General features: G+C 36.7%; 2 protein-coding genes across 2 annotated transcripts in view; both read left to right on the forward strand.

Moving 5' to 3' along the window:
• LOC103464837 (uncharacterized) overlaps window positions 1-23,511 on the forward strand; it is a 63,586-nt gene that overhangs the window by 4,399 nt on the left and 35,676 nt on the right. The gene's annotated exons all lie outside the window — the stretch shown is intronic.
• rap1gapb (RAP1 GTPase activating protein b) overlaps window positions 3,483-23,511 on the forward strand; it is a 103,169-nt gene continuing 83,140 nt past the window's right edge. Inside the window, exon 1 of the mRNA XM_017304878.1 lies at window positions 3,483-3,561. The gene's annotated coding sequence lies outside the window, so the exon portion shown is untranslated. The remainder of the gene's footprint in view (window positions 3,562-23,511) is intronic.

Below are 23,511 nucleotides of genomic sequence, written 5' to 3' on the forward strand. Positions count from 1 at the left end.
AGATGTGTGTGTGCATGGTTGTTGTCTCTGGGCTGACACAAGTTCAAATCCATGCTGAGAGTGTAGCTCCTTCAATCAGGGCTCCTCCGCAGCACTGATTAGCTAAGTAAGCAATGTAACGTGATCGTCTGCAGCAAGTGATCGCAAAGCTGGGCGTCATCACGACTTTTCACAAGTGTGTCTTTACCTCCGCGGCAGAGGCTCCGCCAAACCCCTGAGACCGACTCACCGAACCCCTGGGTTCGGTAAGTCGGTTAAGACTCACTGATTTAGAGTTATTTAAAATGGAAATCAYATTAATTTTTCACCCAACTGACTATGACATCTGAGATTGGAATTTGGACATTTCTGCAACGAAATGCAGCAAAAATTTAGAGAAGGTCTATTTATTTATTTAAGACATTTTTGAACTTGTTTTCCTGCTAGCATCTATTTCAATCTGACAAACACATTTTAAATCTATAAATCTCATTGCATGTAATGAAATATTGATATCCTAAATAAAAGAAAACACGACAGAAGATTGTTTTTGGTGAATTTCACCAAGCTAAATTTCCTAGGAATATTCACTTYCCCCAGAAGAAAGGCCTGTTTCAATTCCGTTTCGCAATAATTTTTTTTTTAATCCTTTCATCTCAAGTAAAATTACCATGAAGTGATCCGAGTTAAATTAAGTTCAACAGAGGATCTTTTTTGGTACATTTTACACCAAAAGTATTTTTTCTGAGGTTAATGAAAGGACATTGTCTCTTTGAATAAGTGCTTTAAATTCACTGTACGAACTCAGATCCTCTCTGTTCTGCACTGCTGGCACAACAGTAGATAGCTCACTAACAAAATCAAAGAAAAATCGAGCAAGAGTAAGAGGTACGGTTTTAACATGCATAATAAATAGCTCATCAGCGAGGCACTCCCTGCAGCATACCAAGCTGCTACTTTTTATTTCCGTAGACATATTTTCCCACTTCATTAGGAAAGAAACATGCTTTTGTGTAATAAATGTCTTCAGTATGGAGATTATCCTCACAATGTAGAAAGCACCAGGAGTGACTGACCTAATACAATGATGCTGGATTCACCAGTTTATTTAATGAAATGAGACAGAAAAAAGTGACATCATTTAGATGATGTGATTAATGCTTACAGTGTTGTGAACCAATTCAAGCAGGACATGCAATAAAGTGTGACATCATTTCAAACAAACCTGGTTTGGTTCCATGTCTGAATGCAAGAAGGAAAAATAGAGAGATTCAATCTTCAATCTTATATACGTAGAATTTAAAATGAATCTTTTATCACAAAAAAAATTTTTTTGTTTCACTGTCAACGCAAAATTTTTCACTACATTTATTTCAGAATCAGTGTTAATATTTTCAGTTTCATTTTAATATTTCATCATGTTAGCTCTAATGCTAGGAAAATCATTCTTCAGCCAGAAAATTGCAGTGGGACGGCTGTCGGATTTTCTGCAGAAGCAAAGAAAAATACCAAGTGAAAATAAATATTTTTATCTACAGTAATTTCCTTAGTAATACATGTGTCTGCAACCTCTTGTATGTATAGCCTTAAAGAAGGTCTTATATATGAAATACTCAAGATGACCAGGAATATCATCATTATTCTGCTGGGGAGCAGAACGTGGGTTTGTTGTGGACTGAATACGTTGTTGCTCACAGAGGGTCTGCAAAGGCTGTGGGAGCCTGAATTGCTTTCAAAATTGAACACGGGTGAAATCTGGAGGGCTTAAAGCAAAACGAAAAAGATACAAACTGAACCTTATAGATAGTTTAAAGTCAATTTCTGTGAGATCATTATCCAGTTATCATTGAAGTACAGAAAAGACAAGTCTTTATTAGACTGGTTTTTCCATTGTTTTCAAAGTTAAAGCTTAGAAATGATTTGCATGCAGGGTGTCCTCAGTTTCATTCTAGGAGAACACTTGAAATCAAACGGAGTTTGTGAGGCAATCCAAGAACTTTAGAACCAGCTCAGCAACTTTCAAAACACTTCATCCGACGCCTGCCGAAAAATAAACTGCACCAAAATAATTTGGTGGTTTAGACAAAGCACAGTGTTATTTCTCTGGCTGGATTATTGCTGCTTCACACAACCCGAGACATCTATTCTCCGACACTGGCAGCACCTGAGTTGAAAATATTGTCAACACAAGACAAAAAGAATGACAGGAAAGATGGACGAGGCTTTGAAAGCAGATGGTGGCTGGAAGGCAGGTGGGTTACATCAAACAGACGTGCTGATCTGAATTTTAATGCCTAAATCACAGACGTAGTTCTTTGGTCACAAAGAACTGCCCCAGATATCGGTTGAAAAGCCCTGCAACAAACACAGCTACAAACCCTACTATGAGAATTACATATTTTACTTACAATATAAGCACTATTAACTGGGTTTGCTTGTGATTTTGTTTTTATAATGCCTTCGCTCAGTTTCGGTGATTACTGGAACTTTTGAGATTGGTGGGAGAGAAAAGGTTTCCTCCTCCTGCTGCAGCTGAGTTGCTTCACCCAAAAAGTCAGGATTTAATCCAGCTAGTTTTATCATTTGAGACGTTTTTGTCATCATTATTGCACATAACAAAGAAAAAAACCCTGAAGATTTTATTTTCAAAAGACCCAAAACAAGTAAAATTCATCCCTCCACTAGCAATGCCAGCACACAATGGAGGCAATTTAGAGACACCAATTAACCTAAAAGTCATGTTTTTGACATGGAAGCTATGAAGACTGTGGAGAGAGCTTTCTCATAGTTTACTGTGTTTATGACACAATGAGTCACCAGGGATTCTCTCAGTTCAACAGCAGATGTTTCTCAGACAGAGTAAGTATAGCCTTAAGAGCGTTATTATGACTAACTCGGATTTCAACAGATTTTAGATTTCAAGTAAAAGGGCAGATCACAGTTTTTGATTAGCTAACATTAAAAACCCCCAGCTGCCAGAAAAGTGATGATTATATTTAATTTCTGTTTTGGATTAATAAAGTAGAAACACTGCTTCCAATAAAGACTTTTCACGTCTAAATGTGAGTGCATGCATTCGAAATGGAAAATATGCCTTTTAACTGCTTCAAAATGTTACCCAGCTGCTTTCATTTGCAATGCATTCACAGCTGTGAATAATTATTTATTTAGAAAGTATGCATGAGGAGTGCTGTTTTTTTTTTTTTTTCTCCAGCTACGTTGAGCTGCACAGTAAGGTGCAGCATGTTGCAGAGTGAGGATGGAGTAGCGTAGGAGGAAGCGCATTGGACGGCGGGGGGGCGGTCACATGACAGTGACAGCATGTGCGCTTTAAAAGAAAGGAAAATAGAGAGTTGGGCATCAGATGAGGATCGGACGACATCTGCAAACTAACTGCGCCTCATTTCTCTGCTGCTGCTCTTATCTGCTTTTTTTAAATGCGTATTTATTTAAACCAACACGGCTGAAATAACTAAACTATTCAGTTCCTGCAGAATAAAGAAGGCACAGCCCTTCACTGCGCTCGTCTTGGTCACAACAGAGGGGAAGAGCGTCCAATCAGAGATCCACTCTTTTTAAAAGGTAAGAGGTTTTAACTTTTTACCGCAATTTTGCGGAGCATTTAGCGCTTTTCTGTAATTGCGAATGAATTATTTGAGGTCATGTTGTATAATTTATGAAACAACCTACTTCACACAGTATTCTTCTTAAATATTAATATCATGCGTGTTGTGGCTCAATGCGTGCAGTGGGTGTAGAAAGCTCAGAGAAATGATACCACAGTGTGCAGAATCAGGAGCGTTTTGACGCACTAGTACGACCCAGTTACGTTTACTGCAGCAGCATTTGAAATATTAGTGTTTGATATCTAATTAATTCTGCTTTGTAGACGTGAGATTAACGTGCCCTCAGAGGAATCAGAAAATAATTGGGTGCAATTAGGAAATTGTTGTCTTTTAAACTCTGCAACATGCTACAGGAAATGAATCCGTATGAAAACATACACTATGTTGGCTAAGTTGGTGTTTGGAATAAATTAGGGGAAACTTTGAAGAAAAGTAAGTGCAGGTTTTTATTTATTTTACTTTTCTTGTTAATTTCTCTCCTTAAGTTAAACTTTTTTTTTTTTTTTCCCCAAAAATGCTTTTTGCAATTATTGTTCACGTTTGAAAGATGAAGTCAGAAATCGGCACTAGTCGGAACATCTCCTGTTGATCGTATAGCAGTGGATTTTAAAACGACTCTTTTATTATTTATCATATCCATTAAAACAAAACAGCCTTGCATTGTGAACCTGTTGCTGACCAAGGCACTACCACTCTTGTTTAGGTTATGTGATAACTGACAACAGATTCCCCTTGAGACAGAAAATATTGAAATCACTGTGGAAGTATTTGCATAACATGACTGTTGGAACTGGTTAATGTGGATACATTTTTTTGGTTAACTGTGTCATATTTATTTTCAACCTGATTAATTGTTTTCCTTCCCGATATTTGGTCTGGTCAAATTGTATTAAGGCAGAGAGTAAACACGTTAGACCTGTTAGACCCAGAGTATTGGTAACTTTATTCAGTGGTATAAAAAAGTATTTTCCAACTAGCAATATTATTCGGCCTTTGATTTTTTTTGTCAACCAGTATTCACGAGGCTTAGGGATCACAGCTAATTAAAATCAGCTAAATACTTGTGGTTCCCTCTAAATACTCTTTTAAGTGCTTATTATAATGGTTCAAACATCAAGTATACTTTGAGATGCATTAATTTACACAAAGTTAGCCATATTAGAAGAAAAATGACATCCCCAGTCTTCCTTACCCTCTGCTCTTGGGGGATACAGCCAGTTAAAGAAAATGAATGGTACTCCGGGATTGGCTGCTTAGTGAATGCCAGTCAACAGCATGTCAAGTGACATTGTGCATAGTTATTTAAGCTTTTAAATCCGCATTTTATTCCAAATAATTTAGATGCGCTCTATGAAGCAAATCCAAAAATAATTTGGAGTTTGTTCCACAGAAAAATCTGGGAATATGTGAGTCGGCAAATACTGATCCCCAATAGCCGGGTGAACACTGTAGTGATAAGATTTCATCTTTGTCTTATGAAAGTTGTGTTCTTCCAAAATATTGATTGAAAAATTTGCTTGACTTGGAAGAAACAGAGTTTCATGATTCCATTACTAACTGAAGTCAGAAGGGCAGCTGTTTGGCTAGGCTTCCAGATAATCATTAATGAAAGAAATAGAATTTGTTTATCTCAAAGACTGATGGAGACTGAATTTTGCTGTAATTGTGTAAGTTTTCAACCACTAATGTGAAGGTTTAATTAACAACATCCTTGTTTGTGGGTTTACATTAGTGTTTTCTGAGAAAATAGAGAAATATTTACTTTTCTATAGTCACATTATTTAAGAGTCTACTATGAATATTTCTCGGTGTTTATTGATGATGGTACTAATAGTAAAGGTTTACAATGAACTGGGTTTTAATTAAGGTCATGGTAAGAATCTCGGTAATATCTCCAGTTTGTAGAGTATGTATTTAAAGTTGCATATCTAAGAAAATAATTCATTTATATGTTGTGCTTTAAGGAGCCTTCACAGTGGTAGTGAAATGAAACCTTCTGCCACCCCCCGCAAAGAAAACGTCAGCSWCACAAGTACGTAAACAACAGTGAGTGTTCATGCAATAAACATTGCTCACTTGGTGGAGTTCAAATGGATTTTGTTTGTAAGTCTTTGGCAATTTTACATCTGAAGTGACAATTATTCTGCTTGGTGACATGTTTAATATGTAGCTTAAGTTGTCAAGTTTCCTGATTCCTGTCACAGACAGCAGTGATGACAATAATCCTCAACCAAAGTACAAACTCTGATAAAACACTGTCTACAAAGTCTGAAGCATGAAAACGTTCCATAAGGCTAAAATAGACTTTTATTCTTAACCATCCTCCCATATTTGTGACTAAAACACCCTGGATGAACAGATATTTACATGATATTGTAAATAAGAAACTTTATATCAATTAAAAAAATTTTTTTGGTCAAAGGTACAATCAGAATTAATCTGGTAAAACCCGCTCTTTGTTCTACGCTTTGCTTCGTACGAAAGGCCTTGACTCTCGACTAATGAGAAACAATTGATATTTTTCGGATAAAGGTGGAGAGATATTGGTTTGAAGCTTTTACATTCAAGGACAACAAAGCAAAGCTGTTAAAATAACACACTGCTTTGTGCGCTTTGATGCTTAAAACCACCACAGACTGGAAGGTTAAGAATGTTTTTGATGACTTGAAGAGGCCAAACCCGGAAAATTATTTTTGATGAATTGGGGAGAAAGGGTGCCAGTTGTTTCTGACTGACTGGAGGGCTTCCTGAAATATTCATGAGCAATGCCTTTTTTTCTTGTCTTTTGCTTTTCAATGGCATTTGTTGTGATGACACAGTAAACATGCCCAGGAGCCATGCCAGAGCTTGCCTGCAAATTACATAAGCACACTTGATTTTAATTACTGATTAAACAGATATCATAAGAGAAAGAAACCATAAAGCTTCTGTTAAGTTTTGGTTCCCACTTCTTATTTATTTTATGCATTAAAAACAATGTCTTTATAACGAAATATTGCTTGTAAATCTTTTTTTTAATTTTTATTTTACCTGACTTAAAGCAGAGCAAAAGCTGCAGATTTTTCAATTTAAATGTAAAAATCATATGCTTCGTGGTTTGGGGGCATTGAACACATTATCATGTTAGGCACAGGCTGTCAGATGCAGTAAATCTCTGACCATGAGTCTGTTCTTATGACCAACAAGTGACCTACCTCGAAACACACATCCACACACAAATCGTGCTCACGTGCCTCCCTGCAAATTCACAAGTGTCAATTTGATTCTCAGTTTGACTCATGCCACGCTGAATCAAACAAATCTCTCTCTGTCTCAGACACTTATCTGACATTGATTTGCACAACAAATGAAGCAACAAAAATAAATTTTTGTTCTGAGCATGTAAGCTATCACTAAAGACACTTTGACGTGACCAAATGGAGAACATGTATATATGTTTAAAAACTGTTCTCTGTTTTGGATTATGAAATTACTGAGCTACCATGTGATGAATTGCTGTTTAATTTACAGTAATGACTAAATGGTTCACCCGTGGTTATGGTAAGAACCTCCTGCTGCTGCACTAAGGCAGGATCGATGCCACTGACTAACAGCAGGACGTCCATTTTCTCACAGCAAGCTGAAAAGGAAACTGGCTACCGTACCATATAGGCATTATGTTGAGAGAGGCTACCTGTATAAAAACAAAGCCTCTGTCAAACACTTTTACAATGGGAGTAAAATTACTCCCTCAAAGTTGAACGTGGTAATCCCGCTCCTGCATGTATTGAATATCTAAAGACGGCAGATTGGTATTTTAGTCCATAATCCGCACCATCATATGCAAAATTCATCATGTCAGAGGTACAGTAGAATACTGCTGAATCTGATTTCCCACTCAAACTGTAAACAATGTTTGGAGAATTTGCCGATTTGGTCTAAAGAAAAATGGAAGCGGACTTTTAAAGTCTTCAGGTAATGGGGGRGGACTCGGTGATTGCACACACAATAAATACCTTCCAGACACATTTCTATAAACCAGGTGTGTGATTCTTCCCAGCCTTCTTTCTCCCAGTTTCTTTGCTACAGAACGTTCTTTGATTGCATTTGGTGCAGTTCACAATGACCAGGAGTCCATTTTCTAAGTTATCAGCATTTGAGCAAAGATAGTGTTCTATTTCTTCTGCTCAAACATTTGCTTGTACAGTGCTTCATGCAGCATGTCATCACTCTGACATTTTTCTGACTAAAACAAATCACATTGTATTTACATTATCAGATGAAAAATAAATGGATTGGAGAATATCATCCGTTTCATCCTGATTACTCGCAGCTAACCCTTTTCCATACTCTGGAGGAGCAGCAGCTTTAATACACGACCTGGTTTAAAATTATATGAGGCACCGTGTSAAGAGTTACAGAGGAGCAGCTGTGAGTAWCTGTAAAGTATGAGATGTGTTCATTAATAATTTTAACACCTCAGAGCTTGTGACATGAGGGCAGTTCTTACTAATGTGCAACGATGACCAGCTATGCTTCACTCCTTACTTGATAAATAATGGCAGTTTAGTCCAAATTGCCAAWTGTCTAATTACTGCACTGCAAAAACTGAAATCTTAGTAAGATTAAATATCTTAAATTAAGGAGATTTTTCTTGTTTTCTTTCTGACAAGATAATTTTTCTCACCAAGAGRGATTTATGTTAGAATATTTTTCTTATTTTAAGTGTTTTTGTACTTAATTATCTCAGTAAGACATAAAAGCTTAATATTAAGAAAATATTACTYATTATGAGTAAATATGTGCTAGAATCTAGAATATCAATATTTACCAATCAAACTTCAAGTCTAGAACTTATTTTATATAAGTAAAAATTTCTTATTTCAAGCACATAAAGCGAAATCACATAGATTAKGTCAACATTGCATGACATAAAGGAGTCTAGGGAAGATATTAATTTTCTCATAACCAAAGAAGGTAGTTTAAAAGGATTTTAGGATTTGTGGGCCTTACTAAGAGWAAAATAACCAATTACCAGCTCCAACAATATTAAGGATTTCTAAGAAGGAATGCCTGCCATTTGACCTATTTACCTTAAGATGCTGTTTCCAATCTTACAGTGCATGTTTACATCTGGAAAAAAGGTTGCTTTCCAAGTCAGAAACAATAAACAAACAATAAACAAACAATAAACGTCAAGTCCTTGGAGTAAGTGTGTCGTTTTTGATAAGCACCTAGTTTGAATAGTGCACATGTATTGGCATCAAACATGGAATTTATTATGTTTAGCCACATCAGGTTGGAGGTGCAATACTGCTACCATCCTGTCACTGTCTTGTTAGTTTGCCTATGTTTAAGGATCAACTGAGCATCTAATACTGAAATTTTAGTTCTCAATGATTGCCAAGAGATCAGTTAATTATTAGCTAAATTTATGTGAAACCATGACATGCCATCAATTTTGCTTTCAGTTTTAAGCATCCAGCATCCTGATGCGAGTTGATTTTCATCAGGGTAGGCAGAGTATTGCTGCAATATATTAAACAGCAGTTGTTTTAAAGCTGTAGGCACACATTTGCATTAGGCATGGTTGCCGTTGTGGCGCACATGCTACAAAACTTTGGTTTAGCTAATAATCAAAATCTCAATGCTCTTGAGTAAATGTGATGCCGGAGGCCTAAAGGCAATGTGCAAATGCAATAATGAGATGTCCACTTATGTGAGAGGCTGTCCATTGTTAAGTATGGTTAAAAATTGACATGCACATGGAAGCATCCAKATTCACACAGTTAAGAGACTGTAGTCAGGTAAATTTACAGGATAAGAAAAAATGTAGTAAAAGTACAATAATACCATATGAAATACAGCATATTCAGTATAAGAAATATGTACAACTCAGTAGAATAGAAACAACAGATTATTTACAAGGAATTGGAAAACTGCAAATAACAGAAAATATCACATTTGCAACCCTCTGGGTTTGTACTGAGCCAGGAAGATGCATTCTTTATGCTCAAATTTGTAAAAACCTAATTTACATKCTGCTCCAAACCATAGTTGATTATAGGGTTGTCTGAAATTGTTTCGTAATAGCAGAGTTGTTTTTTTTTTTATTTTTTAAGAGTTGGATATTTTTTGTTGCTTTACAACAGTTATGTATGATTACAGCATTYAAGTTTTTTTCCCCAATAGGTGTTTATCATGACTGAAACTTCCTAAACTATAGGGACATGTTCAGAGTCTGCTGTGGCTAAAACTCTACAACAGGGGTCACCAACTCCAGTCCTCAAGGGCTACCATCCTGCAACTTTTAGATTCACCTCTGCTCCAAAATGTCTGAATTTCCTCACCAGCATTCATTCYTCTCTGCAATAGGCTGGAAATGAGCAGTTTATTTGATCCAGGTGTGTTTGAGCAGAGACRCATCTAAACGTTGCAGGACGGTAGCCCTCGAGGACTGGAGCTGGTGAGCCATGCTCTACAACATCTTCTTTTTATATACCAACAGCAAAAGTCATGATTTGTTTTTTCATACTGTGTTAACATTTTTAATCCCAATATTTGTATTAAAATTAAAACTCGGTCAGGTTRTATTTGTGCTCATAAATCAGTGACATAACTCAAACAACAAAATCTAAACAAAGAAACAGGAATAAGATTATGAATTAACTCATCTACATAACTAAATGGTCTGCAAAATAAAGCATTGATAACTCAAAAGTTTTTTTAAAGTGAAAAAACAATACAAAACCGAAAACCCTCCATTGTTTTGAACCCAGAGATGCAATCAGTGACATCATACAGCCATTTAAGCAGAAGATATCATATTCATCTAATGGTCCAGAAGTGTTAGCTTTAACTAGAACATTTACATAGATGTAAATTGCAACAAAATGCTACCACAAACAAACCCAGGATTGTGAGTGAAGCAAAGTTACGACGGCAATGTTTAAGCATGGAACAAACTTAAAACAATGATAATTCAACCAATTCTAACTTGGACTTTAAAAATGTATAAAATGTTCGTACATTTTTCAGCTTCCGCATATTTGTTGATATTAGGTTAAAAAGTTTTTTTAATATTTGGTTTAAAAAAGTTTTATTCCAGGATTAACTTTTCAGCTTGAATATGTGCAAAACCCCACAACAGCAGAAGAAACTGACTATGAACTTGGTTATAAGCAGACCATGTGCCCAAATAAATTCTACATAGAAGTTCCAGCTGCTACAACACTAAAACTACACCTACATATTTAAAACAATTAGCATTTATCTGTTTCCTAAGGTTTATTTCAGATCAAAGCACCTCTTTTTTTAAATTTTAGTTTCGTTTTTTTCTATCGGGAAGGATTCCTTGCTATGGCATTCCTAACAGATGGTTGTTAAACTGCCCTCCCTGGTCTGTATGGTGATGAGCAAGCAGTGCACCTAAAGGTGATGTTAAGAATTAATTTAAATGTTGCATAAGCCTTTAGAAACACTCTGCAAAACTGTAGGAGAATTTGATGGCAATTCTCATCACTTCTCTATCGATCTCCTGTGTCTTGCAAAGAATTGTTTATCAGTTTGGCAGGATCTAGTAGCGGAAATCACTTGAAGCTTTAACCTGTTGTAAAGGAAAGAACACACACTGGTTTCTTGTGGTGTGTTTCCTTGGAAGAGGAGAAGCGGTAATGGATGGCTCTGGGAACCGTTGAAAGGTCAGAAGGCTGGAAAGAACTCTGTGATAAGAGTCATCAGACTCTCTGGGGCAGCTCGGCGATGCTGGCAGCGTGGTTCCTCCCATTACCCATGCAGCATGAAGGCCCTGGCTTTCTCCCAATTGTAATTAAGTGCTATAATGAGAGTCACCTCCAATTCCACACATGCAGAGAGAGAAAAACATTAAGTTTCTGCTGAAGCACACTCAGTTATTCGGTTTCATTTCTTTTACTTCTGAAGATGTTAAATTATTATTATTTTTTTACGTTAGGGCTGTTAACGTTGAAGCGTTAAAGTATGGGATTAATCTGGAAAGTTTAATGCTTTGATATAGCATAATATATATTAATTGTCTTACCTAAGTTGACCTAAATGCCTCTTGTGGATGGTGACTTGGTTCAAAGCAGTGCGTTACACGGTGTACTTCATTCAACAAGGCAGATTCACAAATGTGAGCGAGAAGATGAACGAGGAGAGTCAGACTGGTGTGCTCAGCGGCATCACAGCTCTTACTTCATATGATCATTATCTAAATTGATTGACAGCACTAGTAAAAATGCATCCTTACACTTGACTGTCTCCGCCCACTTTGCTGGAATCTTTCAAAACATTTTTGCTAGTGATGGAGTTTAGCTTTCTCGTGGGAGTTAAACACACTTGAACCCTTTAACTGTTAGCCCAAAAACACTTCGAATAAGGACACTGGTGTCCTCATGACATCAATAGAATACCTTTTTTCCCCATCTTCATAATGTTGCACATCATATACAATAGCCTTTATTAGAAAACTACAGACAACATTGAATTTTAACATGGTAGTTTACATTAAACAATACAAATAAGACACAGAAACAAGTTATTGCCACTACTTTCAAAATAAATTGTAAAGATGTACAACTTTGAATTCGTCATCAATATCCATTACATAATGCAATAACAAATTGAAAATGTCACTGTTGGCTTTTTAAATTGGTTTAGCTTGGTTTCCATGGACCTGATAGGATTTTTTGTAAATTGAAAGGGCAAACGACAAGTGAGATGATCTCATAGGCCTGATACAAAAATGCTTGAACCAAATGATCCTTCAACCTTTGAGGTCTTTAGAAAGCTGGTGTACTCAGGCAAAGCCTCCACCTTTGAGTGATTAATGTACAATAACGACGGTAGAGCCAGTGGTTTACCATGTAACCCATGTGAACACCCCCTTCTGTCAGTTGTAATGAAATTAACTGATACTAAATCCAGGCCAGGGTCAGAATAGTAAAGTGAAGCTGAATTATGATGGCATAATGAGAGAAATTCTGGGATGGGGGAGTCTCAACCTCAGTACATCGCATACAAGCCTGCAGGAGACGTGAGTCAGAACCCACGACTGTGATGACCTGCTTGCCTGCATTTTGCTTCATTGCCACAAATATTTCCAACTCTATAATCTCCCCTCCTTCTACTGTAATATAGTTGCACGTTTTGGAAATCTGTTTTCAAAATGATCAAAAAGTCTTTCTATGCTTGTTGTAGTCAATAAATTTGCTGTTTATGCACAGATACATTCTAAATAAAGCCAATTATTATTCTGTTGTCTTACTGTTTTGTGTCAGACTAAATCAAAAATCTAATACAAATGTAGGAATTGTTGTTTAAGGATACTTTTTGCTGCACTTCATGAGTCTATATTTAACACTTGGCTAATGTAGGGAATGTGGTTCAGATTAAAAGCAACTTCAAACTGCATTTATTTATTTTTTGGCATTTCTGTTTTCTATGATTTATTATAGTTTTTCAGTTATATTGCATTTTTTATCAGTCATTTGGACGCCTTGCTCTTTTTATGATCTGTGCACACCTCAAAAAAAGTAGCATAATCCTTCATTCAATTCTAAAGGGTCTGCAATGCCTCATGCAGGGTTCTAATTTCTGTCTCTCCACACATTCAGACAGTTGTATGCTCCCTAACACGCGTCATGCAGAGARCTTGCTGCTGTGAAATGTCAGTAAGATGCAGTAAGCAACACTGCCTTGCTCCCCGGAAAGGAAAGAGAGGAGGAAAACACAGCTACAGGGAGAAAAATAATGAAGTCATTCTGAGATGCAAATTTACTGCAAAAGGTAAATCTTTACTTATTGTGCAGAATTTACATCAAGAGGAAGCCAGTTAAGAGACCACAGCAACACCTGCAAAGTTTGTTTCATCTGCATGCACTTCCCACAATGACGGCAACAAGTTAACTCCTCTGAGGCTGTGATGGATTTCTTAGGCAAATATGTGTTTTAGTTGCAAGCAGTCATGCTTAAACATTTCAGAATATGAAAAATGTGTTTCAGTCAAGTTCTTCTGAATTTATTAGAATATAATCAAATCATACATTTTTTATTAAAAAAATACAAAAAATCTGACTTGTTACAATCAGCAATTACTTTAAAAAAACAAAATTCAATAGATGAGCATATCAGGTAAGACCAATAGATAAAACATGCATTTTTTTAAGAATGCCACCATATGACCCACACAGTTATTTTAGGTCTGCTAACTTGACAGTTGTCCAGCTGTCAGTCACTAAAAGCCTCTGCATGGAAGGCAGGCCACAAAAGGCCATTGCTAAACAAGTTTGCTCTTTACACTGTGCTCTATACATTTATATAAATGGAAAGTTGAGTGAAAGGAAAAGTGAGATGGAAAAGGTTGAAAAAATATATTTTATTTCTAACTCAAGGTCTCAGAGTCTGATTGAAGAGAGGAAAGGTACAGAATCCAGGTTGTTTTTCAATTTCCAGCAGAAGGTTTTCCACTCAGACTCAAGTGTACGGATAACTAATGACAATTGTCATTGTTTGATAGGACAGAAAAATCACCTGACCTAAAACTCATGCACAATCTGCGGAGCACTGTAAGAATATTGAACATATTTTAGATTTTGTCTGGAGTTTTTTTTTTTGTCTTTAAGCAAATTCTAACATTTTATTGATTGCAAGAAGAAGCTAAATCAATACGAGATAGAAAACGTGTCTTGTTTTGATCATGTATTAACTCCTAGAAGAAAGGCATGTATTCAATATTTGCACAACATAAAGAAAGCAATGCGTTTGGTTCTGTATGGAGCTCTGCCATCACAGTCTGAAATGCTGGTGTTGTGTACCACATCAAAGACAAATTACAAAGTGTAACATTTGTTCGAGAATAGTTGGATATTGTTCCTGTGGTTATCTAGGCGATTATTTGCTCCTTTCAGAATCTTGCCTGCAGCATATTGAAGCCAGACAAATCTCAGTTTTGAGAATAAGAGCAGTAATTATTGATGGAGTCCTTGAGACTTGCTCTGAGGCACGCGCTGGTATGCTATACTAGTTGTCTGGTGGCCATTTCTTACCAGTTTCCTTTGTTTATATTAGAGATTATAATAACCACAGCCTTCAGTGGGAGCAGCAGGACATGCAGGAGGTCAAAAAGACACATTGCATTTAATCATTGCCTGTGGCTAGAATGCAGGGCACGGTGTGTTTGCTAAATCTGGACTCTGACGGATAAATACAGATTGAAATATTTGTTCCTCTTTAACCCTTTACCGCATTGCTTGCGTTATAATAGAAAACAATAAGAGTATTTAATCAGAATTATGGTTTTATTTAAGTTGATGTTTTTACCAGAAAGGAAGCAGTTGATTGCTTAATCTCTGGTGATCCAATCACCTTCTTACAGCACAGGCATTGATGCACAGAAGCTTCACCTCTTGGTCTCCCTTTGGGCCAACATGGTTTATGCAGCAACAGTATGCAATGAAGGCTGATGATCAAATATTTACTAACGGTCTGAATTAACAACTAACAGTGTGTAAATCATCAGAAGCTATAAGCGACATGAACAAAAAGAAACAGCTCATGTCAGTGTAAATGTTTATGAAGGCCATTTTCTACCATGTCACGTTTTCTGTGGTTTCTTTCCTTTCATGTCCGGTCATGAAGTTTGTGATTACGAACCGTTATTTTAAGGATTCTGTTTACTTTAGCATGTGCTGTATTTTAATTTTCTACTCTCTGGCTGCTAATTGTTTCTTTGACTCATCCTCCAAACTTTTCTCAATCCCTGCAGCTCTCAGACATCTGTCCTTGCCAGCTGCATCATCATGTTTTCTTTCCTATATTGATTTGTTCTATCCATTCTTACGGGGTTCTACAAAGGGCATACCATTATCATTTCATTGCCAAACATATATCTTTTTAATAGAACATCTAATTTTGTTCATCATTATATGTTCAGAAATCCAAAGTTCATTAACACATTAATGCATGTTTGTCATTTTGTTTCTAACTTTGTTTAGCCAAAAGCTGCACACAGAAACTGTTTAAATGTTTAATTTTAGCTCATGTTGGAGTGTTTGGAATGATCTCCTGATCCTCATCCTCTGCCCAGATTCGATCTGCGTTGATGTTTTGGTTTAAAAGAGATGAAAGCCGCCCTAGGCAAAGCGAGACTTTGCAAGTGTTGCTCTTTGTGCTTTAGTGTAGGAGGTACTTTTATGAAGAGGCTTTTTATTTGTAGCATAACTTTACTGTATTGACCTCAGTTGCTAGTCGCTCCAGGAATGGCAAGTTATTTTTTATTATGAGCAATAGAGCTGAATGAAATGGCCTGCACAATATTTGCTCTATCATACATCTAAGTTCTTGCAGAGGATAAAACCAAAGATTATCTCGGAATCAGATAGTTTCCTTCAACTCCTGACAGTCGCAGAGTGTCTCCATCCTGATTTATCTCCTAATTCTAAGGCTTAAGTGGCAGAATATTTTTTTATGGGCAGTGAGCTCCCTGTGAGCATGACTTTCCTTCATTGTGAACCTTCCCACACATTCTCCCTGACTGACTTTTAAATACAGAAGAAAATAACTCACGGTTTTAATGTTCCCATCTAACCTGTCACTGGTAATAGTAGAAAAACGTTTGCAAGAAGGAAACGGGGAGCAAGCTCAATGTTTACAGCAAGGAAATGTGCTTAGTAAATGCTAATTAACAAGCTCTGGTGATTAGATGGTGGGGATGTCTTTGGCATGTTTGTATTTTTCTTATGCAATTGCTGAGGGTGAAATTCAATACAAAGTTATTTTGGCAAATGCTGGAGGTGAACTGTTTATGCACCCAGAGGCACTCTCTGTTGGAGCTATGCTGAGATGTAGACAGTAAGGCAGCTTTTGTGCTTTTTTTCTGCCTCTTCACCACAGGAGATGTCTTTTTAACATCATGTATCAAAGCTAACTTCTGTTAAAATGTTCTGGTTTACTTTCCATTTTCTGTGAATCTTGTCACTTGCTGAAACTGCAGGATGTGTCAAATGCAAACCTTCTGGGATGTGTGATTGATAGGAGTACAAGACATCAGGTCGGTGACACATGGGTATTTGTTGTGGTGTCTAATGAACGTCTCACTTTCCTTACTTCTTCTTTTGAAGAATTAACCTATTTAAACTATAAGTTATTTTGCCTCCCTAGCGTCCTCGCTTAATTTTCCCTTAGCTCTAAGTATTGTAGGCTTGTTAAAAAGAGGTCAAAGAGTCCTGAGTCCGACTCTACACGACCATCAAGCAGATCATTTTGGTCCAATAAAGTTCTGGATTTCAGGTCCAGTTTGGGTTATAGATCTAAACTCCACACTATAGCTTTTATTTACTGTTTTATGTAGTATGTTTTTCTGGTAGATGGGCTGTTCCTTCATTTCTTTTCCTATTTTGTTCCATTTTCCCTGAAAGACAACAGGTTTTTATTAAAAGATATCAATCTAGTTTTGTCATTACCTGCTTCTGTCTGGTACACAAGGCTTGTCATTGCTTACTGATAGCATAACTATAACACCAGTTTATAGACTTTACCTGGAAGCACTTTTGTTTTTAATGAATATTTTTTATTATGCACCTCAAAGTTAATTTCCCCACAATATCCAGAATCTTTATGTCTAAAAAGTTCATTTTGCTCTAAGTTAATGTTGATTCAGATATAATTATGCGTTTTCTCTCTGTAACGGTGTAACCACACTTGTTGTGGACTCAATTTTGTTTGCCATTTATGTTTGCTTCTTATGAGAATAGTTAAATCAAGATAACTAGAGAAGGTAATCATCCTTTGTCCTTGTTAATTAAAATTAGTGTGCCAATCAGATATAGACATGATGGTGGTGACCAGGCTAATATTTGTTCTGTGAAATTGGAAATTGCGCAAAATTCAACATTGGATAACATTTCTAGGAATATAAGTTCAGGACAGCATTATTGGCGAAGACCCTACTGCAGACAACCAGCGAAGGAAAGCAACACACTTTTATGACACTAAAAATAATATAACTGTGTGTGTATTTCCTGGGAAGACTCCAAAAATAACCATAAAACCATCAAACGAAACTAACTGGGCCTGGAAAAGATGCTTGCAGTGAAGCAAGGAGATTCAAACTTAATTTAGTAATTTAAACTCAAGAACTCCACAATACAGGATGACCAAACTAAATGATAACTCAAAGAAAACAGGCAGGAACTGGGACAGAAATAGGAGGGGCGGACTATATACTGAGAAAGTCAGGAAGTATTGATAACATGTAAACAACAATACAGAACTGAACTAAGACTGCTTAGGAAATAAATTCTCTTTACTAATGACACATTAGTGTCATTAGTAAAGAGTGGTGCACTGATTTGTGGTCTATTTCATATAAGACAGTTTATATCCCAAGTTAACAGATCAGATTCAGAAATCAATGGTGACTTTGTATTCAATAGCACTATATTGTTTAAATGCCAGGAATGTCGTATTTTTTCAATGCATTAAAAGGGTCCACGACTTGTTGAACATGTTTGCCTAAATATGTTGCAATTTTCCATCCTATTGCCTAAAAAACTGCTGTTTGTGATACCCCACTCAAAATTACTTCACAAATGTGCATCTTTTGCTAGATTTTTCACCCATGGAGGTCGCCATTTTTTCACCGATGGGTTGATGACGTCATTGGCTCCATTCTTCACTGGAGTCTACAGAGAAACACAGGAAGGCTAATTTTACCTAAGTAGTTGTTTATCACATTGCGTTTGACTGGTGTCATTTTAGATAATGTCACACTGTGTCACTATCGGCTGTGATAAAATAATAATAATAATAAAATTGAGACGAATCTGGATAGTTTCCCACATGAAAGAAAGTTCGAGAGCCGGAGTGGAGCACAACGAAGGAGCTAATCTGGACCCTAGACATTTCTCCACAACACTGAGCCATTTATACCAGCAGAACTAAGAAGTCTCTAACAGGTGATTGTTACCTTAACAAGCTAAAAATAAATGCCGTGCTAATGCTGAGACAGGCAGAGCTGGACGCTCTTTGAGATGCTAGCAGGAGCTATACGGCCTGCGGTGCGGACATCACCAATTGACCGGTGATGTCGACATCGGTGGTAAAGTCCGATGTCGCTGTTACCACCACCCCACTCAGCACAGCTGATGCCGAACCGGAGACAGCGCTACAGACGCCTGGGAGAAACGTCAAAGACAAGCAGCGCTAATGGAGCCATTACTACTGGAAATGCTAATGGAGCTAGAACACAATGCTAATGGAGCAGCAGAAAACACCAGCTCCTACAGCCATCTCTGTCCTCTTCCTCGGTTTGCTCCTCCTCCTCATCACCTCTTCTGATTTCTACGTTCCGATCGATTTCAACGCTCTGGTTCAAATGAAAAAGGCTTAATAACGTTACTCATCACTGTTTTGGCTGGAGGAGCCAGGCAGTTGGACCATTACACATAATTTACCCAGAATGCATTGCAGCATGAGCAACATGGCAACATTCCTGTGAAAATTTTATTAAAATGTATAAAAACTAAACCTACAGTGTTATTGCTGTATTTTTTTTTACATCTAAGATAAATATTTCCCATATAAGCTTTATTTTTATAACTAGTTATAAGGCAACATAAGCTGTTTATAGATCACGTGATCTCCAGCACTGTATGTTTTTTTTTCTTGCATTTTTATGCTGCCAGCAGTTTAATCCCCGATCACTTTGACAGGTTGTAATTTATGTAGGGCGATTACGTCAAACACCTTTCCTCCGGTCTCACAGGAAAGCTCCTCCTTTGATGCTTATCTGCAATATGAGTTGACTGATGAGTTTTTCTGTTGCTGATATGTTAAAAAAAACATTACCTTTACTTTTTGGCCAATATGGTTTGTTTGAGTGATGTTGACAATATGACAAATGACGATAGGCACATTGACAGATGGAATCATTAGTCTTCTTTTAAAACAGGAGTTAGAAGTTTGCCAAATTCTATGACCGGCTAAAACAGGAGAGCTAAAGCTTCCCTCCTTTGTGCCTCCAGTGATCTGGTGGTGAAGACACCACCAGGGGACTCGCATGCATCGTGTTTACTGCTCCATCTTGCACAGCAGCTTCTGAAGGAGAGAGTTTCACCTCTAGAGATTAAAACACTGGAGCGATTTGTTCCTGTTCTGGTTTTATTGCTCACGAAGCTGCAGCTGTCTGAAGGTTAGTTGTAAATTTAGCAGTGCACAGAAGCTGTTTGATTGACAGGAAGATGCACTTTTACTACACAGCTGGGTGTTGTTGATTGTCTGTTTGTTTAACAGTAAACAGGAGTATTTTATATTTATTTTGAAATGTAGATGTTGACTGGGCATTCCTTCTCACCTGACCCCACCACACCCTCAGTCTGTTTTTCAGGCAAAGTATTGCTTCAGGGGCCCACAGTCCTGAGGGGGTTTATAAATTAAACTTACGTACTTAACTTGCTTACTTACAGATGTATATATTCAGTTATTGATTGATACATATTTATGGAATTGACATGAGTAAATAAAATTCTGCATCTTATATGCTGTGATTTAGCGTATTCTCAGAAATATTTTAACATTTCCTTTTCTGTATTTATTGGAAACTCGGAAGGAAACCAGAAGTAATTATATTTTAAGTAAGGCTAAATTGCAAGCTTTCTACTGTGACTACTGACCTCATTTCTAATCATATTAAACAAATTCATCATAGACCACATCAAGCAGTGCAAAAATGCGACAAATCAATCCATATTTAGATTGAACTGCAGCTTTACTAAGCATAGTGTGTGTGTGTTCCCATTTAAATTTTACAGTCATATTCTAATGGTTTCTTACTAACAAAGCAATTCATATTATAGATTGTTTATTTATGTATATAGTGAAGACTTTTCACAGCAAATAATTTAAGTTTTTGAGAAAACTATTTTACATGTTTATCATATTTTCCTTTAATAAATGCTTTGACTTAAGCATGTTACCAACCAGTCATGAGGACACACACGCTTTTCCATTTGTTATTGAAACTCAATGACAGAGGCTTAGCACTGGTATTCACCCCACAGTGAAACACCTTCTGAGTTTCCATTAACCTCCACAATAGGACTGTCTGCTAATTTTCACAGCTCCACTTTGGCAATAATTGATATTCATGATGTGTATTCTTCCAGCTTCCAGTTGAATTCAATATAAACAGACTCGGAGGTTGTGGGTGTTTTAATCTGCTTGGGGATATGTGCCACATTGAACAAATCAGTCCACAGCCAAACATTGCACACTATTATTCCATGTTAAATGCACGATATGTAATTCACTGTAGAAACATGGAGCCAATAAATATTTCAAAACAAGACATCTCAGCCAATAAAGGTGACACTTGGAGAAGGTGTCCTTCCTCTAACAGATGGCATGCTCATTTCTTAGTGATGCGCCGCTCTGATGAGTAGTGCTCCTTAAAGAATAGTGGAAGCTTTTTATGCATTTGATTTCTAGAGACATCATATATTGTTTCCTATGGGAACAGCTGAAATAAAAGGACATTTTGTAGCCTGCAGATAAATTAGTATCTAGGGAATTTACACAATTGAAACCTGACCATGTTACTGGCAACAAAAGAGAATTTAAGCTCTATTGTTGCATATGATTGTGCAGAAATATAGTCTATTTTTCTTATGTATTTTATCTTTACGTCTTACTGCGAGTATGTCTGCTTGGGAATAAAAAGTTAATTAAAAGAGTTAGCAACACCACATGCTCACCTAATCACTGCTTGAACAAAGAACTTTGATACACATTTTATGTGAACCATGATGTGTTCTGTTTTTGGTTCCAACCTCTGCTGTCAGGAAGCCATATGCTCTCAACCTTGGGTCAAGGGAAACAAAAAAGAAAAAAGTAGTAGGGAATGTCCAGCATATAGCTAGGTATGACAGATGAGGCTGTCATGAAAGGCATGTTGCATAGTCAGGGCAACATCTTTCAGTGTCATGCTGTTAATTCCTGTACGGTTCAGGCATGCAGCAGCAGTTTGCAGCAAATAGAACAGATGAAATTATAGACAATTTCCAAGGACATTGCTTTATTTTAATCTCCAGAACGGAAATATGTGACAGATGTTTTATCACACTGTATCTGGGTTTAATAACCACGCTGCTGTGGCACACCAGTATCAGTTCTATTCTTATGTAAAAAAAACAAACAAAAAAAAAAGATTATTTTGAAGATGTGTGCTGTAGCTGCAATTAAAAAAAATCTTTATGAGCTCTAAAGTGTAAGCTGTGTAGGCTATGTTGTAAAGTAGATGATGAAAAACAAAATTTAAATAACCAGGATGACAAAAGGCTTTTTAATTTGACTTTATTCTTGAACTTTTGAAGTTGGGCTTTATGTGCTGCAATATATCCGCAAAGAAAATTATCATTATAATAATTAGTTCTTCACTGATCATAACAATCAACTCTAACAATGACTGTAAACCCTGAAAACCAAAATTATGGTTGAAAATTGTTGCTTTTAATTTTTCCTTCTTCCATGTGACCAGAAGCACATGCTACGTTTCAGTTTAAAAGTCTACAGTTAAGCAGTGCAGATGTACTAATTGGTGTAGTGAAGTGGACTGTTTGATAACGAGCAGGTTTATTTTTAGAGGGACATTTGTGTTTGTAAGGCTCAAGCTGTATGCTGTGATAGATTTATAGCCAAAAACACAGTTAGACATTTTGTAATCATTTTGTGGTGACTTTTATCATCATTGCAATATATTTGATAAAATCTTAAGATAAACTTTTATGTTCATGTTACCCAGGCCTACCTAATAATAAAAAGAAAATACCTGAATACATTTCCAAACTACATGATATTTTTTCTTTTGGAAAATATTGTTCACTCTTACTTGTAAATACAACACAATAAAATGGTACAAGTGTACCTGTCACTGTGTGACTCAGATTAAAGTAGTTCAGAATAAATTACTCGTCCATTAAAAATGTTTCCCCCCGTCGCCACAAGTTTATTATATCTTGTACAGACAGATCAACATTTAGGGTGAAACCTTGATAGCGCAAATATGCAAACATTTAAAGTCTCCGCTCTGAATGAACAGTTTTTCAGCAGTTTTTAAACAACCACTCTAGTTGACGTCCTGCCAGCAGTCTAATAAATAAGGTTACCATGATAAAATCACAACAAAAAAAAATTGCTATAATTGATGACTTTATTTTTCTTCCTTACAATTTTACAGACATTGTATATTCATTGTTCCCATGAAAAGGTGATGTTCTTTTAAGCAGTCAATGCTTAATATTTCCTTGTATCCATGAATGGGATCAATCTGGTATTTTATAGCACTGCTGGTAGCCCAGGGCTCCTCCGTGGTTCTCCGTTAAACTCATTACAGGCTTCAATATTTAATATCATGGCTTCTCTGGGGAATATTGGCCTCTCCAAAATATCCTGCTCATTCCATTGTTTAATTGATTGCCATCTTTGAGTGCTTTCCATATTGGCAAGTTGCAGAACCTTACATCATCTCACAGCCAGACTGTCTGCGTATAGATATCCATGGTCCACATTCTAATATCACATTTTCACCTTATCTGGGGTTTACAGAGGGAGTTTCAAATGTAGCACACAGCAGTTGTTATTTTTCTGTTTAAGTGCGGGTCTTTTCTCAGCAGTCTCATACAAATGTATCCAGGGCAATATGGTGTCTAAGCTAAAAACACTTCTGATACAATGCTGATTTTTTTCATAGTACTACAAGAACTCCATTGTTGATTCACAGCTATTGGACAATGTAAAATTGTGTTACGGCCCCCCCCCTTTTGTGAGGAGGAGGGGAGTAACCCGACAACCACAAAAACTTGACAGAGTCCAGGTGAATGTTTTAAAAAAGAGGGATTTATTGATAAAAATC

This window comes from Poecilia reticulata, linkage group LG5 (genome assembly GCF_000633615.1).
Source record: "Poecilia reticulata strain Guanapo linkage group LG5, Guppy_female_1.0+MT, whole genome shotgun sequence".
In the NCBI taxonomy this organism is placed as follows: Eukaryota; Metazoa; Chordata; class Actinopteri; order Cyprinodontiformes; family Poeciliidae; genus Poecilia; species Poecilia reticulata.